The following is a 20873-nucleotide window of genomic DNA, read 5'->3' on the forward strand; positions in this document are numbered from 1 at the left end:
CTGGTGAAAACCACTGGAATACTGTCTCCAAGAGTGTTGCATTTTGACTCATTGTATTTTTCATTCAGTGAAAGAACTACTTTTTTAAAAGGAGGACTTTGTGATGGTTCTGAAGTGAAGCCCATGCAGTTTACCAAAAGTGATAGGTAGCGAAACCATGAGTTAGGGTAAAACAAAATTCAAAAAACATTTACCCTAAAATGAGGCCTTGAAGGGGCAGGCATAATGTGAAATATGAATTTTATTCAGCAGTCATGGGTCATAGATCATACCTTTGTACTAAGGTGAATCCAGTATCATTTTTATGAAATTATTGTACGTATATTTAGAACATCCTGATAGAAGTATTAAAAAAACATAAAAGAAATCAAAGGTGACTCCAGAGTTGTGACTTTTGAAAATTAGTCCTGCCCCAAATGCAGAAGGAAAGTCTGGATTTGTACCCTAAATATGCTGGGTATGCCTCTGAGAAACCTATGACTATGTCTAACTCAGGCTTTTCCCTGGAAACTGATGAGGAGACACAAAAGCAAAGTGGATGTACATTGCACACTGAATAGTGCTGGGGCCGGAGTGGCATTATAGAACCAGAAATGTTGATGAAAAAGAGTGGCTGTCAGAAGAAAGAAACAAGAATGAAGTTGATAATGAGGTAAAAAAAAAGATCAAGAGATGAGAGAGAGAAAGGCAGAGAGAAAGAGAGAATGAGAATGGAGGGTGGAGAGAGAGAGAGAGTGTAAATGAGCAGTCCTGTGATTTCTGACAATATTCTGTGTCTTGGTTTCAGTCCAACTATTGCTCTTGTCCTTGAATTCTATGAGATAGTTAATAAATTCTCTAAGAAGATTCCTTTTCTTGCACAAGTTGTAGAGACTTTGTAGACATAGAATTCTAAATAAGACAGTAGGATTTACTTATGTTTATGCTAATTTTCACATTTTCTGTAATAGACAATTATATTATTCTGTATATTTTGATAGTGGCTTAGTTAACATTCATGCAGCACAGCTTACACTTAAGAACCAGGAGTTTGAACTATGCCTTAAGACACCAAGAATCATGATGTAATAATCCTTTGTATATACTGTCAAGGGTTTTATACTCAAGACTTTTTTAGAGTGTTTGCTTGCTTATTTCTTGTTCTATTTTAAAAGAATTTGAATAGAGTTGGATTACCAGGTATATCTAAATTAAGCCAGCATTCAATCAGCTATTACTGTATTCTTATATTAATAAAAAAATGATATAGTGGTAAAGGGTTGGGACAGCGAAAATTTTTGGGGGTGGTATGGAGAGATAATGGGCGATGTTTCTCAGGGCTTCTTCGAGCAGGATTAGGGGTGGCATGGGAACCTAAAGTGGGAGCAATTAAGCTGAAGGAAGATTTTGTGGTAAAGGGTGATATTGTGGGGTTGTTAGAAGAAACATTTGTCATTTAGAATTATTGGTGATGGCCTGGATACAGTTTTGTTTGAATTGAAAAAACAAATGGAATAAGAGAAGGAGAAAAACAGGTATTAAAGGACTAAGAATTGGGAGGACCTAGGACATCTAATTAGAGAGCGCCTAAGGAGGTTCAGCATAGCCTTGCCAGCAAAGATTATTTATTTACTTTAAGAGTTAAGAGTGGCGGTTTGGGGATAGTACCAGGAGATATCAGCTGTGATGGCTTGGAGAAACAGTGTAAACTGGCAGTGTAAACAAGAGCAGGGCATGTATGAGAAGTTGAGAACGGTGAATAGAAGTATGACTAGACAGAAGATAGTAGGGATGACAAGTTTTTTGGGGCACAGTCTAAGTTGGTCTGGTGTCTGGAATGAGACTGGGGCCTAATAAAAAGGAGTGTCTATACAGGAGCTTAAATGGGCTGTATCTTGTAGCATTCTGAGGACAGGCCTGAATTCTGAGAAGTGAAAGTGGTAAAAGTATTGTCCAGTCCTTTTTAAGTTGGTGGCTGAGCTTGGTGAGGTGTGTTTTTAATAGACCATGAGTCTGTCACTGAATACTAAGAGCCTGAAAAAATGCTTGGCTGATTTGACTAATAAAGACTGGTCTGTTATCAGACTGTATAGAGGTGGGAAGGCTAAACTGAGGAATTATGTCTGACAGAAGGGAATGATAAGGCTAAACTGAAGAATTATGTCTGACAGAAGGGAAGAAATGACTGCAGTGGCCTTCTCAGACCCTGTAAGAAAGGACTCTACTTATCCAGTGAAAGTGTCTACCTAGACTAAGAGATATTTTAGTTACCTTGCTCTACTCAGGGCATGTTGAGTAAAGCTAATTTGCCAGTCCTGGATGGGGGCAAATCCTTGAGCTTGATGTGTAGGGAAGGGAGGGGGCCTGAATAATCTATGAGGAGTAGTAGAATAGTAGATGGAACACTGAGAAGTTATTTCTTTGAGGATAGATTTCCATGATGGAAAGGAAATGAGAGGTTCTAAGAGGCGGGCTAGTGGCTTGTACTATAGCATAGCCTGCCTTTGCTGGTGTGTGGCGATTAGGCCTGGTGGAACTGCCATCAATAAACTAAGTGTGATCAGGGTGAGAAACAGGGAAGAAGGAAATGTGGGGAAATGGGGTGAACATCAGGTGGATCAGAGGGATGCAGTCATGAGGGTCAGGTGTGGTATCTGGAATAATGTGGGAGGCCAGATTGAAGTCCGGGGCAGGAACAATGGTAATTGTGGAGACTTAACAAAGAGTGAGTACAGCTGAAGGAGCCGGGTAACAGAAAGTATATGCATCAGGTGTGAGTAAGAAAATAGATTTTGGAAATTATGAGAGCTGTAGAGAGTGAGTTGAGCATAGTTTGTGATTTTTAGGGCCTCTAAAAGTATTAAAGCAGCGGCAGCTGCTGCACGCAGACATGAGGGCTAGGCTAAAACAGTAAGGTCAAGTTGTTTGGACAGAAAGGCTACAGGGTGCGGTCCTGGCTCTTGTGCAAGAATTCTGATCACACTAACCTATGCCTAGGAAGGAAAGGAATTGTTGTTTTGTAAGTGATTGAGGTTTGGGAGATTAATTAGGCACGATCAGCAGGGAGAGCACGTGTGTTTTTATGAGAATTATGCCGAGATAGGTAACAGATGAGGATGAAATTTGGGCTTGACTGAAGTAATGGTGGCTGTCTGCGAAGCCTTGCGGCAGTACAGCCCAGGTAATTTGCTAATCCTAATGGGTGTCAGGGTCAGTCTAAGTGAAAGCAAAGAGAGGCTGGGACGAGAGGTGCAGGGGAATAGTGAAAAAAGCATCTTTAAGATAGAGAACAGAATAGGGAGTTGTGGAGGAAGGTATTGAGGACAAAAGAGTGTACGGGTTGGGCACCACAGGGTGGATAGGCAAAACAATTTGGTTGATAAGGCGCAGATCCTGAACTCATCTGTAAGACTTGTCCAGTTTTTGGACGGGTAAAATGGGGGAATTGTAAGGAGAGTTTATAGGTTTTAAAAGCCCATGCTGTAGCAGGTGAGTGATAACAGGCTTCAATCTTTTTAAAGCATGCTGTGGGATGGGATATTGGCATTGAGCGGGGTAAGGGTGATTAGGTTTTAACGGGATGGTAACGGGCTGTGATCAGCTGCCAGGGAAGGAGTAGAGATGTCCTATACTTGTGGGTTAAGGTGGGGGGATATGAGAGGAAGATGCAAAGGAGGCTTTGGGTTGGGGAGAAGGGTGGCAATGAGATGAGGCTGTAGTCCAGGAATAGTCAGGGAAGCAGATAATTTGGTTAAAATATCTCGGCCTAATAAGGGAACTGGGCAGGTGGGGATAACTAAAAAAGAGTGCATAAGAGTGTTGTCCAAGTTGGCACCAGAGTGGGGGAGTTTTCAGGGGTTTAGAAGCCTGGCTGTCAATACCTACAACAGTTATGGAGGCAAGGGAAACAGGCCCTTGAAAAGAAGGTAATGTGGAGTGGGTAGCCTCCGTATTGACTAAGGGGACGGACTTACCTTCCACTGTGAGAGTTACCTGAAGCTCGGTGTCAGTGATGGTCTACGGAGCTTCCGAGGCAATCGGGCAGCATCAGTCTTCAGCCGCTAAGCCGAGAAGGAGTCAGTCAGACAGCCCTGGGCCAGAGTTCCAGGGGCTCTGGGAGTGGCTGCCAGGTGAGTTGAACAGTCTGATTTCCAGTGGGGTCCTGCACAGGTGGGACACGGCTTAGGAGGAATCCTGGGCTGCAGGCATTCCTTGGCCTGGTGGTCAGATTTCTGGCACTTGTAGCAAGCTCCTGGGGGAAGAGGTTCTGGAGGAACGCCTGGCTGCTGCGGTTCAGGCGTTTGGAAGTTCTTGTGTGCTGGAGATGTGGCTGGAGTTTGTCTCAAAGTGGAGGCAAGGAATTGCAACTTTTTTCTATTATCGTACACCTTGAAGGCAAGGTTAATTAAATCCTGTTGTGGGGTTTGAGGGCTGGAATTTAATTTTTGGAGTTTTATTTAATGTCAGGAGCAGATTGGGTAATAAAATGTATTTTGAGAATAAGACGGCCTTTTGACCTTTTAGGGTCTAGGGATGTAAAGTGTCTCAGGGTTGCTGCCAAACAAGTCATGAACTGGGCTGGATTTTTATATTTGATGAAAAAGAGCCTAAACACTATCTGATTTGGGATAAAGAAAAAGGAGCATTAACCTTGACTATGCCTTTAGCTCCAGCCACCTTTTTAAGAGTAAATTGCTGGGCAGGTGGGGGAGGGCTAGTCACGGAATGAAACTGTAAGCCAGACCCGGTGTGAGGAGGGGAGGTGATAAAAAGGATTATAGGGTGGAGAAGCAGAGGCTGAGGAAGAATTGGGGCCTAGCTTGGCCTCGCGAGGAGCAGCCTGGGAGGAGGGGAGAGGTCAGAGAGGTCTGTAGAAAAGGAAGATTAGAAAGACTCAGTAATGCTTGGGGTTGGGACTGAGGGGACAGGTGGGAGGGAAAGAAGGAAGATTTGGGACGAGTTGCACTGGGCACAGGGACTAGGGAGGGACCAATATGTAAAAGAATGCCTGGACATCAGGCATCTCAGACTGTTTACCCATTTTACGACAAGAATTATTTAGATCTTGCAGGATGGAAAAATTGAAAGTGCTGTTTTCTGGCTATTTGGAACTACTGTTGAGTTTGTATTGGGGTCAAGCAGCATTGCAGAAGAAAATAAGGCATTTAGGTTTTAGGTCAGGTGTGAGTTGAAGAGGTTTTAAGTTTTTGAGAACACAGGCCAAGGGAGAAGGAGGAATGGAGGGTGGAAGGTTGCCTATAGTGAAGGAAGCAAGCCTAGAGAAAAGAGAGAGTAGAGACATGGAGGGAAGGGGTTGGGGGTTCTTACCTTCTAGAAAAGCGGGAAAGGGGTTGGGGCGTGGATATAAGGAGTTGGGGCACAGAGATAAGAGGTCAGGGCACGGAAATAAGGGATGGGGTGCAGAGATAAGAGGTTGGGGCATGGAAATAAGGGATTGGGGTGCAGAGATATAGAGGTTGGGGTGCAGAAATAAGGGATTGGGGCACAGAGATATAAGAGGTTGGGGTGCAGAAATAAGGGATTGGGGCACAGAGATTTAAGAGGTTGGGGTGCGGAAATAAGGGATTGAGGCACAGAGATATCAGGTTAGGGTACTTGCCCCTCCTCTAGAAAAGCAGGACTTGCTGCTAAGAATGAAGGAGAAGGGGTTGGGGGTTTCTTGCCCCCCAGAAATGTGGAGAAGGGGTAGAGACACGGAGAGAAGGGGTTGGGGTACTTGCCCCTTTCCCAGAAAAGGGGGACTTGCCGCTAAGGGTGAAGGACGAAGGCAGGCATCCCTGCGTGGTCTGACACCTCTGAAACATGGGTGAATAAACAGAGAGGCGTCCCTGCAATGATTAAATACCGAAGGAAGGCTGCCTTCCCTAGTCCGTGACCGGCGCCGGAGTTTTGGGTCCATGGATAAAACGTGTCTCCTTTGTCTCTACCAGAAAATGAAAGGAATTGAAATTAAGAGAAGGGAGAGATTGAAGGGTGGAAAGGAGAAAGTGGTTGAGGGACAGTAAGGGAGGTTGGAGAAGAGAGTAAGAAGAGGCCGCTTGCCCGATTTAAAATTGGTGAGATGTTCCTTGGGCTGGTGGGTCTGAGGACCTGAGGTTGTAGGTGGATCTCTTTCACGCAGCAAAAGCAGGAGGACAGGGGATTGATCTCCCAAGGGAGGTCCCCCGATCCGAGTCACGGCACCAAATTTCATGTGCGTCTGTGTGAAGAGACCACCAAACAGGCTTTGTGTGAGCAATAAAGCTTTTAATCACCTGGGTGCAGGCGGGCTGAGTCCGAAAAGAGAGTCAGCGAAGGGAGATAAGGGTGGGCTGTTTTATAGGATTTGGGTAGGTAAAGGAAAATTACAGTCAAAGGGGGTTGTTCTCTGGTGGGCAGAGTGGGGGTCACAAGGTGCTCATAGGGGAGCTTTTGAGCCAGGATGAGCCAGGAGAAGGAATTTCACAAGACAATGTCATCAGTTAAGGCAGGAACAGGCCATTTTCACTTCTTTTGTGGTGGAATGTCATCAGTTAAGGCAGGAACCAGCCATCTGGTTGTGTACGTGCAGGCCACAGGGGATATGATGGCTTAGCTTGGGCTCAGAGGCCTGACAATTACCATATGTAAACAATGGTCTCAACACTAAGCATTCAAGAATATACAGAAGGCAATTTACGATCTAGTTTGGGATCTAGGATATACACATCAGACATTGTCCACTGTAGGGAGCAACTGGCAAATGAATTATATAAATAATGAGGTTGGAAAAGGAAGATATCATTTTCAGTACCCATGGTCAAGAAAACTTATTTGTTAAAAACGATATTGTGCAGTAAATGTTTATTGAACACTATCCATAGCCAGGACGGGTTCTGACACTAGGAATACCAAAATTAAATAACACAATGTTATTAAGACCCAAAAACATTATAGAACTAAACAAATATAATGCAATGTGCTAAATGTTATCATTAAGGCATTATATTGTACTTCAGGTGTTCAAAAGAGAGTTTCTACTCTTCCAGAGAAGTAAGGAATGGTTTTGAAGCAGAGCTGTATTTTTGGTGGATTAGGAAGAAGTAGTAAGAGTACATCAGGCAAAATAGGCATAAAAATTAGGTTGTTCTCAGCAAAAGAAGGATTCACATGCTTGTGTTTTGAGCAGGCTGAGTAGGGTGGGGCAAGGTATTTTAAAATGCAAGTTTTATTATTATTATTCAGTTATGTTGAAGCCAACAGATCAAGACATGGTTGTCACTGAAAAGAGAGTTTGTTACTCACACAAGAGGAAGGAGCGCATCATGCCACACATTGCAACACAGGGAACCACCAGCAGGGGTGAGGAGGCAGAAGGAGTTGGGGGTTGGGGGAATATGAGCAACAGCCTTTATTTTTATTTTTTCTTTTGTGGGAAGGAATGAGCAAGGCAGATGCTATGGTTTGAATGTGTGAAAAAAGCATGTGTTGGGAACTCAATCCCCAATCCAACAGTACTGAGAGGTGGAATCTAATGTGAGGTCTGTAGGTCATGAGGGCTCTACCCTCATGAACGGATTAATGCCAATTTTAAAAGGGCTTGAGGCTGCAGATTCAATCTCTTTCTTGCTTTCTGTTGCTCTTCCACTTTCCACCACAGGATAATGCACTGCAAAGGCCTTTGCTGGATGCTGGTGCCATGCTATTGGACATCCCAGCCTCCAGAACTGTGAGCCAAATAACGTTTGTTTTTTTTCTTTTCTTTTTTAAGTTATCTAGTCTCAGGCATTCTGTTGTAGCAGCACAAAACAGACAAAGACAACAGGATAAGCAGGCTAAGTAGGTTTAGAAACGGTTAGTGTAAATAATTTCTGTGAGCTCTGAGATTTAGGGACTGACCCTAGTTGTCTGATGCCTGGTTCTGGGATGATTCGGTCAGGGAGATGGTGACCCTGGAGTTTAAGAACTTGGCCTCACCTCAGATGGAGGAGGGGAAGTAGTAGTAGCAGCATGCTGAATCTAGCCAAGGAGCTGGGGGAATTGCTGGATTGCTCTAGAAACTCCGCCAATTCTTTTCTTTTGCATGATGATACATGTTTCCTGGAACTCGTTAATCCCTGCCTGTTCTTCTTCACCCGATACTACATGTTCTGTTAACTAAGGCAGAAAGTGGGAGGGCCAACTTGTCTCCTATGGTTTGCTCTGATATGTCTCCTCATCCCTTAATCTCCTTAAAAAGACACTCATATACTTAAGATAAAATATATAGGTTAAATATCCTATGTGATTCCAGCTCCATACGGAAAGTGCAAAACTTGTATTGCTTTCTCCTTTAATGTACAAACACCACCCAAGTAGTTACTGGATTTCAGGGAAGGGGCTTGGAGATCTGTTTATTTTGGAGCTAACAAATAGTAAAAGAGCACTTTCAGGAATTTTTGCTTAAGGGTAAATTTACTTCAGGTTTAATAAAACATATTAATTGGACATCAAGCAAAAAGATGAAGTGTGTACATTTCCGTCAAATACTCATGGACCCCTTGTTACACTGTGAGTTTTGACACATGCTTTTCTTGAGAGCGTCTTTCAGCCCAGGGTCTTTAATCACTTCACAGTTATTGAGACCTTGCAGGTGTACTTATTTTATTATCTCTCTTTTGCATCTAGAAAACCTGAGACCCAAGGGTTTCTTCCCTGGAGCGGCGCTAATTTTTCATCTATAAAAATAACTAGTATTTACTGATACTTTACATTCTTTCTGTTTAAAGAAACCAGGAATTATAGGGGTTTGTCTATCACTTTTAAATCCAAAATTTATGATTCTTATTTTCAATTTTCAGGTAGTATCATCATTATGAGGTGATTGTTAAAAATGTGTATGAAAAGGGCTTCTAAATTTTAAAAAAGTATGTATTTATTCCTACTGAATGTACCATATTTTTAAATGCATTTTATATCCCAATATATTGGAGGACAATTGATTTCAATACCAAACAAATACATTTTATTAATTATTATAGCACATTTACCATGTTTATTTAAATATTCCCTCCTCACCTATTTTGAGAATGTACATCCAAAATATTTTTTATGTTTTCCTGTATATATTTCCTACCCACCCAAGCTCTGAGGGAGCATCTGCAGCTGTTGGAAGAAGATGTTAAGGACGGACCATAAGAATGAGGACATTTTAATGGAATTTAGTAGCTGAATAGCAGGCACATTCTTAGGCTAACGTTTTTCCTAATGCCTCGGCATCCAGCTGCTTTCCTTAGCCCTCAGTTGGTGAATATGAAAGTGAGTGCTACTGCTAACATCTTATTTAGATTCTTCTCTCCATCTCCCTTTCTTTCTTCCCTCTCAAATGTCTTGAATTGTGATCAGATGCTACATTCCGTGTGTTGCAAACTAAGTGCCACTCAGCTAATTCACTCAAAGGCTGCCACAGTGTCCCATGTGCTGGTGGACACTAATCCCATAAAGTGGGTCTGTGGCAGTTGTATCTCCTTGTGAAACTAACCTGGGACTAAAAAATAAAGTTAAATTCTAAATATTAATATCTAATGGGAATACAAAAACAGTAAAGGAATTATAAAATTCACTACGCTCTATAATAATTGCATGATTTTCTAGATAAAAGCAATTACCAATATTAAGTCAAGAGAGGCAGCGTTATTTTAGATGATATGGCCATCTATCTTAAAAACTTAGAAGAATCTACTGAAAAACCGTTGAAGTTAATAAGAGGGCTCAGTAATACAAGATCAACATTAAAAAAATGACTTATTCCTATACCTGTAATGACCAAATAAGCAGTATGGAGACAGTTCTTATTCATATAGAAAACAAGCTTGCAATGTCACTTTTACACATATGCACAAAAATTCTAAGTTGACTACATAGTCAAATAACATATAAAATAATAAAAAGAATCAGAAGAAAACATAGAGAAACACTTTATTAAAATTACAGTAAGAATGTTTTCTAGCATATTTATAACCAGGAAAAGAGCATGGTGAGATAATGACAATTACTCTAATATTTGCTTGAGGAAGATTTTAGTTTTTCCATATCTTCTGCTGCTGCAGCTTCAAGTTCGACCCTTGAAAGGTGAGTCAAAAAGAAAAGAAAAGATCAACCTAAGGCTCAGCTTCAGAAAGTGAGTGGTATATAGAATATTATCTTTCACTATCTTACATGCAAGCAGAGCAACATTTTGCCAACAGTAAGATATAAGTGGTAGGTTCTATGAAGAGAAAGTTCCATTTGTGTATTTTCTTGGCAGAAATCTATACACCAGTGGATACCAGAGGAGTAAATCTATTTTTAAAGTTCTAGTTTGCTTTTTGATAACTTCAAATAAAATTTCATCAACATGAAATTCCAGTCTGAAAATGACCATTAAGATTACAGTAGTTTGTCCTCCTTAGGTAATTAATACCTGTTGTTTTTGACCAAAAGTGGGAACAAAAGATGAGCTTCCAAATCCCTTGTATAATTCTGGAGCTCTTTATTTGTTTCTTTTGCCATGAGGAATTATTGGTCACTAGTCATCCCAAATACAACCTTCTACTTCAAATATAACCTCAAACTATGATAAAATACTTTTACCTCAAGGTGGAGCTGTTATATTTTCAGAAGAGAAAAAGACTCAACACCTTGGTCTTGTTCTAGAATTTTGTTATAATCCTGAGGAAATGTTATTTTTAATAAGAAATGACAGAAAAAAATGACCATTCCTTTTCTTCTGTTTTTCTAGAAGACAGTAATTAATGTTAAAGTTGCAAAAGAACACTGACCCACAGGATCATTGTGTGTGATGACATTGTCTGTTCATTCTGGCACAGGCTCTTTTGAGCATATTTGGCATGGAGCTTCTTTTGTGCAGCTGTATACAGACTATGCAAACATGGATAGAAAGGCATCAAAACCGTAACTTGCCTTTGTCAGAGCTTCTAAAAACATGACACTTTATGAACCGAGTTTTGTTTCTGTGTTCTCTGTTGACCTAATTAGGGATATTCTAGACAATTACGGCAGCTTTCCAAGTAAATGTTATCCTGGATATATTCAAATCTAATATAGTTTTATGTCCTTTTAAAAAACTTACCAGAGCCAGTTGTATCAGTAAATATCAGCAGTATCTGAGGTAAAGTTTAGCTGAATGAAATAAGAGCATAATAAAGCTTAATTCATCTGGTTCTTTTTTAAAACAAGTAATTCTGAGAATAAAGAAAGTCATTAAGGGGCATTTTTATCCTTGTTATATTTATTTTGAACTACTGAAAAAATGTAACTTCTACTCAAAAGGTGTAAATACCACACAAAATATTTCTTTGCATTTATTTTGCAGCTATTTTTAGCGATAGAGAAGTCTCATTGAAGAACTTTCAGGTGCTTGGATTACAGAGAATATTCTCTTTTTAAATGAGGACTTCATAGGTTTCTCACTGCCCTCACTATTTTTTTGATTGATAGAGAAAAAATCTTAACCTACAGGATTTTGCAAAACATAAAAAGCTACATATAGAGTCACTATCACACTGCAGTAGAAATTATGCATTCTATAGTATGGATGGTGATAGCCATAAATACGACAATTAATATGCCTAATATATTGTCATAAAATGCTACAAAATTGTGGAAAATAAAAATTAAAAAGTGGCATTTATTGAAGACAGTGTACTATTGTTTTTATTTATTTTATTTATTGATTTATTTTTTGAGACAGAGTCTTGATCTGTCACTCAGGCTGGAGTACAAGGGTGTAATCTCAGCTCATTGAAGCCTGCATCTCCGGGGCTCAAGCGATCCTCCTGCCTCAGCCTCCTGAGTAGCTGGAACTACAGGCGTGCACCACCACTCCCAACTAATTTTTTGTATTTTTAGTAGAGATGGTGTTTCACCATGTTGGCCAGGCTGGTCCTGAACTACTGACCTCAGGTGATCTGCCCGCCTCAGCCTCCCAAAGTGCTGGGATTACAGGCATAAGCCACTGCGTCTGCTGACAGTGTATTATTAAAAACAAGAAATCTTAGGTACTTTGTGGCACATCATAAATTTATAATATGAACACAATGTTCATGTTTTTGAAAAATAGGTAGATATTAAAATGTGGTTTCATAATGCTTTGATGTCAGAGCTTCCCAGTGTGTCCTGATGGGAGCAGAGTGAGATAAAGGAGGAACAGAGCTTCTCATTTTCTCTCAGCTGCCTGATCCTAGTCTTTTCCAGAATTTCCAAATAAAACATGTTTGCTCCAAAATTAAGTCCAAATGTAACTTGATATACACGTTGTCCTTATACTCACTATACTTTTGTTCTATTTTTATTATTAAGTGAGTGATTTTTAATCGACTTGGATTTCAATACCTATTTTGCTAATGAGATTATTCTGTTTTTAGTAGTGTTGAATTATCATCACAAGAACAAAATATCTGAATCAAATTATAGAAATAAAGGCCAAAATATTGTACTGCTACTGACTTCAAGGTTGCTGAATCACTTGTAACAATGAATGTGATATTTTTATCAAAAGGTTCATGGGCAAACCCCAACAATCCCCTGCCAAAGTCTCAAGATGTTTTAGTTTAAAAAAAAGTAAGAGGTCTATCATTAGATGCCACAGAACATGAAATCTCACCCAAATGCAATGAATTTTTTGTTTAAAAGAATATTCTGCTACTCGGCTTTCTACAAAGAATAGATACACTTTTAAATTCTAAAATGTTAGACAACTTTGCTATTCCATACCAAATCATTCTAAGATTGTTCCTTTGTATTCTTTGCTATATTCTATAGCAGCACCATGAAACAGGACTTTCTTAAAACACTGAAATATTTCTATGACCTCACAAAACGAAGCCACTAGCTGTCTGTGACTACTGATCCCTGGAATGTGGTTAGTGTGCCTGAGGAACACATTTTAAAATTGAACTTAATTTTAGTTTTTAACTTAAATTTATTTTATGTATTTATTTTGAGGTGAAATCTTGCTCTTGTCACCCAGGCTGGAGTGCAGTGGTGCGATCTTGGCTCACTGCAACCTCTGCCTCCCAGGTTCAAGCAAGTCTCTTGCCTCAGCCTCCCAAGTAGCTGAGATTACAGGCACCGGCCACCATGCCTGGTTGATTTTTGTATTTTTAGTAGAGACGGGGTTTCACCTAGTTGGTCAGGCTGGTTTCGAACTCCTGACCTCAGGTGATCCGCCCACCTTGACCTCCCAAAATGCTGGCATTACAGGCATGAGCCACCGCACCTGGCCTTTAACTTAAATTTAAATGGTCACATGTGACTGGTTCCTATCCCATCAGAAGGTACAACTCTAGACACTCCATTATGAGAGTACTTCACTGCTCTTTCTCCTCAACTCTACTCTTCTCCACCCTCGACATCAACACACACTAAAAAGATTTCTCTTCTGGGATATTACACTTTAGATCTTGCTGCTTTAAATAAATCTCACATTTTCAGGAATACAACCTCAGCATTATTCAAATAAATTATATGTTTGGAAGTGACAGTTCTAAGAAAATACTGTTAGTGAGTACTCTCTCTTCTATATAGTAAATTCCTCACTAATCCCAGATTTAAAGCTGATTTATTTCAAAATAAAATGAATAGTATTTTTTGTTGTTTTTCATTCTGCAGATGTAAAGACTCATCCAAATCCCCAGTCAATGGGTTTCTATTTTAAATGACTTCTGATTGAATTACTTATCCTTTTAACTATCCACAGGTGCCCATGAAATAACCTTTAACCTATAACTAAACTAAACATGTGTCATCTAGACACTCCTGAGAGCAGTAGCTTTTTTGGAGGCATTTCTCCTCAGGAGTTCTAATTCAGGTAGGGGCCATTTCACTGTCAGTCAAACTGATATTAGATATGAACACATTCCAGAAAAGTAGTGATTATGGCTGATGGAAGTAGACACTTTTGAAATATTCTCACTTGTCAAATCAGTTAAGAAAAGTTTTGGAATCTTATTGCTTAGCCATTTTAACTCAGATAAAAACTTTTGAAAAAGCTAATACTAAAGTTTCTATAAGACTGAAAAAAAATCATCTCTAAGTCCTATGCTGGTTAATTATAGTTAAAAAAATTTAAAGGCTTTGATTTAGAGTTGAATCTGCTAGCACCTTTCTTCTGAGGCACTGTTATTAATTAACCAATAATTTGCTAATTGATCTAAGCCAGTTGGCTTGCCAGTCACATTTTAAAAATAAAGATTCTATATATTTAAATAGTAATAGTAATGATAATATATTGAGTATTATGTCATAGCATATATTAAGTGCTGTTCCAAATATTGTATACATAAATGAGTTATATATATTATGTATATAATGTGTATATATATATATATATACACACACACACACTAACTCATTTATCACTGAAATGACACTGAGATACATATAACAACACTAGTTGCATTTTACAAATAGGAAGCTGAGCCACAGGGAATTTAAGTTGCTTATTTATGGCCTCAGAGATAGTAAGCGACAGCAGCAGAAGCCAAATTCAGGCAGTCAGCTAAAATCTGAGTTTGGATGCTGGTTCTTCAATTGACACTCTTTAAAGTAGAATTTTTCAAACCATTCTGTGCATATCAACTGCATTTTAAGAGGTAAATTCTAGTTCAGTAGATCGGGCATAGGACTTCAGAATATACAATTCTGATTTTTTAGTTTTGAAAAATAATGGTGTATATTTAAAATGTACAACTTGATTTGGTATAGGTATGTTTTGTGAAATAATGACCATAATCAAGCTAATTAACATATTCATTGCCTTACATATTTACCATGTTTTTGATGTAGTGAGCACACTTAGAATCTATTATCTTAGCAAATTTCAAGCATACAAACTATTCTGTTATCTATAGAGATGATTATCTATAGATGTTATCTATAGAGAGATGATTATTCTCAAAGTCTTATAGAAACTTCAGTATTAGCGTTTTCAAAAAGCTATACATTCGATCAGATCTCCAAGTTTATTCATCTTACACAATGGAAAGTTTATACTTCTTTCCCAGGTGATGTCAATGCTGCCATTCAGGGACTCAGACTCAGAGGAGCAATACAGATTAACAAAAGTAAAAAAACTAATACAAACTTGGAAGTTGTATTGCTGGGGTTTTTTAGATCCCAAAGGGCTCTCAATCTATATTCCATTTATACTTTTAAAGCAGAGGTCCTCAGGATTTTTCTATAAAGTGCCAGATAGTAAATATTCAGGTTTGCAGGACGTACAGTCTTGGTAATAATCTGAAGTAGTTATATTCCAGTGAAACTTTACTTACAAAGATAGTCAGTGGCTGGATTTGGTCCACTGGCTGTAGCTTGTCAACCCCAGTTATAAAGCACATAAGAGAAAGCTTATTTAAAAGTGCATTTTGAATATAGTGTTCTCAAAATACCAAAAATGTCAAATTATTTGTCAGAGACCATTTGGTCAGTATATGACTAATTCTTCAGAACCAGTTAAAATTCTACTTTTTCTGGGAAGTCTTATTTGACTAATTAGCACTTAATCTAAATACATGCTTAGCTTCATGTACACTTCCCACAGGAGTCAAAATTAATAAGTACCTTAAAATATAGTAGATATAAATTTAAAAATGAAAACAAATTATGTCTAAGTTGGGAGATCAAGTGTCAGATATTAGGTAGTATTTTTAGGTTAATCATGAAGCCTGGACAAAATTTGACAAGTTTAGTAAAGAAATTCAAAGGGGGAAGAAACAGACCAAACCAAATGTTTGTATGTTTATAAAGTTATAGACTTCTGGTTTCTGGTCAAGCACCTAAGGAGTTTAGAAGTCTTCACTCAGTCCTAACAAAAGATAAAAAGCCGAACAAACTAAAACATTAAAAACTCTTCTTAGATCCATCAGACAAGTGGGGTCACAGGACAAACCTACTGCCCCAACAATTGGAGAGATAGGTGCATACAGAGAATCACAGCTTATTAGAGTAGAAATCCGTTAGTAGAAACCTTCATAGCAACAGTGCTGGGTTAGAAAAATCTGAACAGTAGTTGATGGATAGCTGGAGGCTCAGAGTGTGCAAGTCTGAGAGTTAAAAAATCTAGGGGGACCCTCAGACTCTTAAAACTTTTATTTCCAGGAATTCTACCAGATCCTAACAGTGAATACCGGAGAAAAATCCCCTCATGCTTCTGGCAAGGGAAGGGGAATAGGAAACATTTTGAAACACACCAGAGAATTCTCTTCTTCTTAATTAGGCCTACCCTCAAAAGAAACCAATTAACCAGAACCTAACCTGCTGGGATTATATCAGAGCTTAATCTACCTAAGGGTAGGGAAATACCCAACTGTAGCCCCTCTAGTCATTTTGTCTCACCTAATGTGGGGAGTAGGGAGACTGAGAAAAGTCTGCAGTCCAGAGGCATGGGATTACCGTAAGACTGAGATGTAATAGTAGGACTATAGATCACTTCCTCTCCACTCCCTTCTTACCACTTTATTACTATAAGCCTGTTTATAGAAGTTTCTTTTACCTGGCACAACACATCCACCTTTCAACAAGGTGTAATAAGAAAATTAACAAGACACACTGAAAGGCAAAAGAACTGTTTGAAGAGACCAGACAATCATCAGAACAATATTCAGATATGGCAGGAATGTTGGAATTATCAGACCAGGAATTAAAAAAAAAAAACAATGATTAAAATGCTAAGAACAGAACACAATGTCCAAGAACTGTGGTATAACTATAAATAGATGTAACTTATACATAATGATAATACTGGAAAGAGAAGGAGAGATAGGAGCTAAAGCAATATGGATGCAAAAATGACAAATTCCCTAAATTAATGTCAGACACCAAACTACAGATCCAGAAATCTCAGAAAATACCAAGAAGAATAAATGCCAAAAAAGTACATCTAGGCCTATCATATAAAAACTTAGAAAATCAAAGATGAAAAAAATCTTGGGAGAAACCAGAGGAAAAAAACAGTTCACCTGTAGAGGAGCAGAGAACTACAACTGACTTCTCCTGAGAAACAAGGAAGCAAGCAAGAAGAGAGTGGGATAAAATATTTTAAGTGTTAAGAGATAAAACCCACCAACTTAAAACTCTGCACCTCGTGAGGTTATTCTTCAAAAGTAAAGGAGCAATAAGGATTTTCTCAGAAAAATAAAAATTAAGGGATTTTTTTTGTTAGTAAACCTGCCTTGCAAAAGAAGTTCTTCATAGGGAAGAAAATTATATAGGTCAGAAATTCAGATCAACATAAATAAAGGAACAGCACCAGAAAATGCATAAGTAAAGGTAAAGTACTAACTTTTCTTTTCCTTAGTTGATCTAACAGATAACAATAATAATAATAGCAACAATGTATTCAATTATGTATACATATATGTGTGAAATAGCAGTCTAGTTTCATCCTCCAGCATATAGATATCCAGTTTTCCCCAAGCTATTTGTTGAAGAAACTGTCCTTTCTCCAATGCATGTTTTTAATACCTCGGTCAAAAGTGATTTGAATGAAAATGTGTGGCTTTATTTCTAAGTTCTCTATTCTGTTCTGTTGGTCTATGTGTCTGTTTGCACATATGTACTACAATGTTTCGATTGCTATAACTTTGTAGTATAATTTGAAGTTTAGTAACATGATGACTTCAGCTTTGTTCTTTTGGCTCAGGGTTGCCTTAGCTATTCTGGGCCTTTTCTGATTCCATATACATTTTAGTCTTATGTTTTCTATTTCTGTGAAGAATGTCATTGGTATTTTGATAAGGATTGCATTGAATCTATACATTGCCTTGGGTAGAATGAACATTTTAATAACATTGATTCTTCGGTTCATCATCATGGAATATCTTTTCTTTTTTTGGTGTCTTCTTCCATCTCTTTTAGTGATGTTTTATAGTTTTCATTGTAGAGATCTTTCAATTTTTGGTTAAGTTTATTACTGTGTATTTTATTTTGTTTGTGGCTATCGTAAATGGTATTACTTTCATAGATTCTATTTCAGACTGTTTGCTATTGGCATACAGAAATGCTATTCTTTTTTGTATGTTGATTTTGTATCCTGCAACTTTACTGAATTTGTTTATTAGTTCTAATGGTTTTGTTTGTGGAATCTTTAGGTTTTTCTGAAATTAAGATTATATAATCTGCAAACAAGAATAATTTGACTTCTTCCATTCCAATTTGGACGCCTTTTATTTCTTTCCTTTATGTAATTTCTCTGGCTAGGACTTCCTGTATTATGTTACATAAAAGGGTGAAAGTGGGCATCCTTATCTTGTTTCAGCCAGGCACACTGGCTCGTGCCTCTAATCCCAGCACTTTGGGAGGCCAAGGTTGGTGGATCACCTGAGGTCAGGAGTTCGAGACTAGCCTGGCCAGCATGGTGAAACCCCGTCTCTATTAAAAATACAAAAATTAGCCAGGTGTGGTGGCGCATACCTGTAATCCCAGCTACTTGAGAGGCTGAAGCAGGAGAATCACTTGAACAAGGTAGGCTGAGGCTGCAGTGAGCCAAGATCATGCCACCACACTGTAGCCTGGGTGACAGAGCAAGACTCTGTCTCAAAAAATAAATAAATAAATAAATAAATAAATAAAAAGGAAAGGCTTTCTGTTGTTCTCCTTCAGTATGATACCAGCTATAAGTTTGTCATATACAGTTATTATTGTTTTGAAGTATGTTTCTTCAATACTCAGTTTTTTGAGAGTTTTTATCATGAGGGGATATTGAATTTTATCAAATGCTTTTCGGCATCTATTGAAATGATCATATGGTTTTTAATCCTTCTCTTCAAGCTACGAAGCTTCTGCACAGCAAAGAGAATATTCAACAAAGTGAAGAGGCAAACCACAGAATGTGAGAAAATATTTACAAACTACCCATCTGACAGGGGATTAATAACCTGAATATAAGGAGCTTAAACAACTCAATAGCAAAAAGTCAAATAATCTCGTTTAAAATGGAAAAGATATCAGAATAGGCATTCTTAAAATGAGACATACAAATGGCCAACAGATATATGGAAAAATGCTCAACATCACTAATTGTCAGAGAAGTGCAAATCAAAACTAAAATGAGATATCATCTTACTCCAGTTAAAATGGCTTTTATCAAAAGACAGGCAAAGCTGGCATGTGTGAAGAAAGGGGAGCCCTCATACACTGCTGGTGATAATATAAATTAGTACAGCCAGTATGGAAGACAATTTGGAGATTCCTCAAAAAACGAAAAGTAGAACTACCATATAATCCACCGTCACAATAGCCAATATATGGAATCAACCTAAGTGTCCAGCAGTGGGTTAATGAATAAAGCAAATGTAGATATACAAAATGGAATTATTCAGAGATAAAATTAATGAAATCTTATCATTTGTAGCAACATGGATGGGACCAATTATTATGTTAAATGAAATAAACCAAGCATGGAAAGACAAATATCACATGTTGTCACTCATATGTGAAAGCTAAAAAAGTTTATCTCATGGAGTTAAAGTAGAATGATGGTTACCACAGGCTGGAAAGAGTAGTAGGTGGGAGAGTGATAAAAGGCTATATTTCATGGGAAAAAAAAATTAAATTGAAGGAATAAAACCTAGTATTTGGTAGCAAAATAGGACAACTGTAGCTAACAATAACTTTTATTTCAAAATAACAAAAAGAGTAGAATTGGAACACTCCTAACACCAAGAAATGATAAATGCTTGAGTTGATGGATATCCCAATTACTCTGATTTAGGCAGTACACGTTTTATGCTTGGATCAAAATTTCACAGCTACCCCATAAATATGTTCAACTATTATGTATTTATGATAATTAAAAAATAATAATAATAAAACTGTAAAATAGAGAAAAAGTGTGAAAACAAAAATAGACAAAATGAAAAGGAAAACAAACAGAAAACATGAACAAATATGGGAGAAATTAATTGAACTATATCAATATTAATCTTAAATATCAAGTCTAAATACACTAATGAAAAGACAAAGATTGAGTATATCAAACAAGAAGATTCAACTCTATGTCATGTATTAGAAACCCACTTTGAATACAAAGACACGTACACATTGAAAGTAAATGAGTGAAGGAAAATATACCTTGCTAGCACTAATTTTAAAAAAGCACAGTATCTGTTAATTTTAATATCTATGTTAAATTTAGAGCAGACTTCAGAGCAAGTAAAGTTATCAGAGATAAACAGAGACATTATATATTGATAATGGAGGTAATACGCCAAGAAGATATAACAAGCCTTAAAGTATATGTGTTTAACAAGAAAGTGTCAAAATAGATGAGACAACCAAAAACTGACATAGTTGCCAGAAAAAATAAATGAGTCCACTATTATAGTTGGAGATCCCATTCAGAAATGAATAGATTCAGCAGTCAAAAACTCAGTAAGAACACAGTTGAACTCAATAACTGGAATTCAATAACTCATCCATCAACTGGAAATATGTGGCATCTATTGATTACTCCATTGAAAAACAGCAGAATGCACATTCTTCTCAAGCTCACATGGAATATTCACCAATTTAGAATGTATTATGTAAGTCACACCTTAATAAATTTAAAAGAATAAATCCTATGTCTGCTCTCAGATCATGATGGAATCTATAATGGAAATCAATTTAGAAATCAATAACAGAAAGATAACTGGAAAATTCTAAAATACATAGAGATTAAACAACACACTTCTAATAACACATGAGTCAAAGAAGAAATCTTAAGAGAAACTAAAAAATAAGTTGAACTAAATGAAAATAATAATAAAACTCATCATAATTTGTGAGATGTAATGAAAGCAGTGCTTATGGGGAAATTTATGCCACTGAATGCATATATTAGAAATAATCATCTAAAATCAGTCATCTAATTTTTCCCTTTTGGAAACTAGAAAAGA

At 37.8% G+C, this 20873-nt stretch overlaps 1 long non-coding RNA gene across 1 annotated transcript in view; it reads right to left on the reverse strand.

The window, feature by feature from the left end:
• Positions 1-9901: 9901 nt before the first annotated feature.
• The window catches only part of LOC129058874 (uncharacterized), a 30683-nt gene continuing 19711 nt past the window's right edge, over positions 9902-20873 (reverse strand). The window contains exons 4-5 of the long non-coding RNA XR_008524289.1: positions 11069-11118; positions 9902-10060 (exon numbers count right to left, since the gene is read on the reverse strand). This is a non-coding gene — a long non-coding RNA (uncharacterized LOC129058874). The remainder of the gene's footprint in view (positions 10061-11068; positions 11119-20873) is intronic.

This window comes from Pongo abelii, chromosome 3, assembly GCF_028885655.2.
Source record: "Pongo abelii isolate AG06213 chromosome 3, NHGRI_mPonAbe1-v2.0_pri, whole genome shotgun sequence".
NCBI lineage: Eukaryota > Metazoa > Chordata > Mammalia > Primates > Hominidae > Pongo > Pongo abelii.